Here is a 5,512-nt window from a genome sequence, read left to right on the forward strand (position 1 = left end):
TCTGAGCCCTCCCCAACCCACCCCGAAAACCCCAACCACAATGTCCGTGGAATCGATAAGTAAAATGGATTTGAACAAACGTTAATTTTGGCTTTTGTAGACAAGTGCTCTAGTGTGAGTGTATCAGGTTGTAATTATCCATGAAGCTATCTTTGCGATTATCATTCTTGAATTTAAGTACTCCAAGGCCGGCGACTTATAAAATTGATAACAAGAAGACGATATTGTTTTATGGATTGGCATCATATTTGTTGGCTGCAGACTGTGTTATCTGTGTTCCAAAAGATGTAAAAAAAAATACAGTACCTGAAACAACACTCAGGCACTGTATTGCTGCAAGGGAGGAGGTTGTTCGAATGAAATAGCTAGCAAATGACCAAGTTATCTATTACCACCTTCCTAAATATTGGTGTATTTGATATGACGGAAGTTATTTTTAAAGAGAATATGGTATTTGGTTATATGGAAATATTTTTCATCAAGAGGAGCTTTCCTTACTTATTTGGGTGGAAGTCATTTTCCTTAGATGGCACTTGAAAGACATGATACAAATTATATCCCCCTCTTTTGCTATTGCAAATTTCGTCCATCACGTTTTTTTTTTGGTTGGTAAAATTAGGGGAGAAATTCAAAAATAGCCAGATTTACAAGTGGTCATTCAAAAAAAATCAGGTTCAAAAGTAGTTGAAATTTAGCCACTTTTCATGTAAAGATAAATCTAAACGAAAACACTATTTAAAATCCAGAAAAATACTCTAGTATATTATAGTTCCAGCATAAGTATATATACTGGAGTTCCAGTATAATATACCAGTCCAGCATAATATATTGGAGATTGGAGCACCGGTGCTCCAATGTTCAGTATATTAAACTCGTGTGTTGGAGTTCTAGCATAATATGCTGGATGTTCAAACACAAGTGCACCGTTCTTCAGTATATTATGCTGGAACTTTTCGTATTGCAGTAAAATAGTGGCTATTTTCAATGATTTTGCAAACGCTGGCTATTTTTGAATGACCAGTCCGAAAACTGGTTAGCCCGTGCTATTTTTACTAAAATTAGGGGTATTATCCTTTTTAGCCCGCGCCAAAGATTATTTATATTCGGTTGCGAAAAAACTGTATAAAATTTATATAATTTTTGTATGTAACATATAGAATGTATATATATAATATTTTTTCAGCTATTATTTTGAGAGCGGCAACACACTGTCATTTCTCCTAAAATTACACGTCACTTCAAAGTTAAAACCAATCGATTTATACTAAAGGCTTCCTTCATTTCCTCAGTTTCTACAACTGCCATTTTCCTAATAATCTCTTGACGCGCTACCTAATACGGCTCTTTTATTCTTCAAACTTGTCTAAAGAAGAAAAAAGATCCAATTAATTTGGCGTATCTTCTTAGCAATAATAATAGCCACTTAAATTAAAAGGCCGATGAGTGCATGCCAATTTTCCAATCACTAAGCTAACGTCACGCAGCTATTTCTGATCACAAGTTGTGCTGTCTGGACCTCGTCTTTTTCTTTCTTTTTTGCTTAGGAAAAAGATTGGTATACTCGCTCATTAATCTAGCAATGGTTGCTAGTTTGCTTCCATGTTGGTATTTCAAAAGCCAATTTGTGTTTGATCAAACAAATTTAATAAAAGTTAATGTAGTTTTTGAAAATTAACTTAAAAACTTCTAAACCATAATATTTACCATCTACCATTTTTTTTTTTTTTTTTATCAACGATGGAAATTAGTAAATTAATTTAGAATCACAAAATCAATGGAGGGGGAAAGAGGAGAGAGGTAAAGGGGAGTTGTGGATTGAGTCTGTTCATCAAAATAGACCACAATTAATGCAGTAATTTCTAAAATGGCGGGTAATGGGGCCTTAGGATTGTGAGATCAGCTAATACAATACTTTCTTGTTATACTTGGCCTTTGTTTTGTATGTCAAAAGAGACAAATAAAGCGTCAGAGGATGTAGATTTAACACATCCAGGGATCACAATTTCCACTTCTTTCTATACTTTGCAGTTAATATTGTTTAAATTATCTATCCATAATCTTAATTTAATACTTTTTTATTTAAAAAAGACTTTTTTAAAGCCAGAAGACAGAGGCACATTCAGGTTTAGAGGCAGTTTGTTTAGAATGAGTATGATCTCATTTTAACCAGTAAAATTTGCCCTAGATCAGCCTCTACCTGCCAGGCCACTCTTTTCTTTTAGGGCTCATTAGCTATGAGGGATAATTAATCTCGGGATTAAATTTGAGATGAATTTATTATATGTTTGGTTGGGATAAAATAGTGGTATAACTAATTTCGGGATTATATTTTTTTTTATCCCTATGGAGAGTGTGATAACTAATCCCAGGATAACTAATTACGAAATAATTAATCATGAGATAACTTGTTTCGCGCCAAACGACCCCTTAGGGTCATGACTCTTGTGAGAAATTTATCTCTGTTTATTCCGCATTATGTTCGACATGTGTGCCAAAATCTTATTCCAAACATCGTCCTCTTAGTAAACGAAATTGATCATAAGAGTTTTGGAAATAACATGTTACCTTGTCTGTGAATATAAATTGGGGCTAATGAGAATGCCGAAACTTAGTCGATGGTCTATTAGAAACAACCTTTCTGCCTTCACAAGGTAGGGGTAAAGCCTGCCTACACACTACACACTATCCTTTCCAGACTCCACTTATGAGAATTCATAGGATTTGTTGTTGTTGTTGTTGAGAATGTCGAGACTTGATCGGAGAATATGCTATATTTTGTTGAGAAAGTCTCACTTTATACCCATTAAGCCCAAACTATTTACCCTTAAATATCCAAACCTAAACTATTTATTTTTTCTACCTTTGCAACCAAGACTATTTACCCGGCCCACAGCTATTTGCCTTCGCATTTGAAGTACAGAATGTTAAAACATTTGGCTTCATTTTTGCAAGCTTACTTGGTAGTGGACTTAAATGGATCTACTTCTCCTCTGTCAGATCGATCTTCATTGAGAGGGTCAACCCAAGCTATTGCTCTACCTCCTCTTCTTATAATTTTTATGTGTGTATGAAGACCCACCATTGTTGAGCTTGAAGCTCCAGAATTTGAAATTTTATTTTGAAGATTTATTGTTTGATTCGATGTGGGTGCTATAAAATATTGTTTATAGTATCTTCGAGTAAGCTTCCCAAATCTAAATTTTTATGTGTATTTGAATATCTACCATTATTGGGCTTGAAGCTCAATTTTATTTTTGAAGATTTCTTGTTTGATTCAAAGTGGGTGCTGTTAAATATTGCTTATAGTACCTTCTGGAAGTTCATACTGAAATTTGATAGCATTTAGAGCTAATTTGAGGTGATTGAGATCTAAATTTTCAGCTAAAAATCGAAGAAGAACACAATTACCCAATAATATATCGCTAAGGTATACAATATGTTGCAGGAGTATGCAACAGTATACTATTATAGTTTACAATATACTGCAACGGTATATTATAATAATCGAAGAAGAACACAGTTACCTAACAGTATACCGCTACAGTATACAATATACTATAGGAGTATATAGTTATACTGCAACAATATACTATTATAGTATACAATATATTATTATAGTATACTATAACATTATGCTGTAATAGTATATAATATACCATAATAGTATACTTATTACCCATAAATTCTTTTGACTTTTCCCTTTTAATTTGCTTTAAGCTTTTACCCAGAGTGAGGGGCAAATTGAAAATGCAAAAAAATAAAATAAAATATATATTATAGTATGCTATATAATGTAACGGTATAATTTTACAATTAGATCCTTTTAGAATTTTTTAAAATTTTTATTGACAGCTGATATTATTTCAGTTTAATAATTGAGTTAATTTTTTTTTTAACTCTTTGCACACAATTGTATACCCTGGTGGTATTGCTATATATTATACTGGTATCATATATTATTTAATATTTCTTGGTTGTATTAGCTACATTTAATTGGTACACATTTTGATTTTTCTTTAGTAATAGTATAAAAATAAGAATAATAAAAAATTGTGAAAATAGCAAATAAAGTTAGATTATGAAGAGAAAAAGAATATATAAAAAAAGAAGTTAAATGAAATTAGAAGAGGAAAAAAGAAAAAAAAAAGAAAACAAGAAAAAAGTAAAGGAGAAAAAAAAGAAGAAGCATAGAAATAAAAAAGAATTGGAGAATAAAGAAAAAATTCTCAATAAAAACTATTATGGATAGAAAATGCAGTTAGTTTATGGATATAAAAGTAAATAAGTAAACAAGAGTAAATAATTTTATTTTTGTGGATAACTGTGTCATTTTCTCTATTTTGTTCCATTCTGGATTTAAGACTGAATGGTTTATAGAGTATAGTGAGTCATTTTTCCAAAAGGGAGTCAGAGAAAAGAGTCTTAGTCAAATTCATACATCGTGTGTAGTAGACTCTCATTAATATCGTACGTTAATCTGAATGTTTGGTTGTGGTTGTATAAGTCACTTGACAATTGGACATAAACCTATAGAACAACAACAAAGTTAAACCAGCAAATTTCTTATTTGTCTAGAACGTGGAAGACAATAGTATAAAAGCCAATTTGCATACTAAAGATTCCGTGCAATATATTATTGATAACAACATATCGAAGATGGAAGACCAATTGCAGACACTGTGTTTTAGAAGTAAATATAAAGCCAAAATTATAAATCCAATCTTTTTGGCCAAATAGTTAATAAAAAGCCTACTCCATGGCCTGTCACGACCCAAATTGGAGGGCCGCGACAGGCATCCGGTGTCTTACTCAACCGAGTACTAACGTAACATATCTTTCTTATTATATCATCATAGATAAATGGGCCAGAAGGGCTGTCATGAGATAACCAGAATAAAACATAAGAGAATACTCGACTTTGGATGACCTAACATGATATACAAACATATATGTGACATACATGCCAATAAGGCCGACATGATCATTTGTACACTCAAAACATAGGCCGACAAGGTCATGCAAGTATCCATATACATGATATCTGTGTACAAGCCTCTAAGAGTACATAAACATCATAAAGATCGGGATAGGCCCCGCCATACCAATCAATACATGTCCAAAGCAAACTGATCAAATAGGCAACTCCGGAGCAAGTGGAGTGCACCAACACCTTCCGCTGAGCTGATAGCCTACTAGGAGGACTGTCAACCTGTATATCGGGATCTGCGGGCATGAAACGCAGCATCCCTAAGAAAAAGGGACGTTAGTACGAATAAAGTACCAAGTATGTAAGGCAGGAAAGCATAAATAAGAACAGTAATGTAAAAAAAGATAGAGAAGATACAACCTGTAACATCGGAGTGCCTCTAAGGGCGATTGACACGAAATGCATGATACATATATATATACATATACTTTTAAAACATACACCTCTGTGGGCATCATTATCATCATCATATCGTACCCGGCCTCGAAAAGGACTCGGTAAAAACATACCCTATCATCATAAGGC

This window comes from Nicotiana tabacum, chromosome 7 (genome assembly GCF_000715075.1).
Source record: "Nicotiana tabacum cultivar K326 chromosome 7, ASM71507v2, whole genome shotgun sequence".
Lineage (NCBI taxonomy): Eukaryota > Viridiplantae > Streptophyta > Magnoliopsida > Solanales > Solanaceae > Nicotiana > Nicotiana tabacum.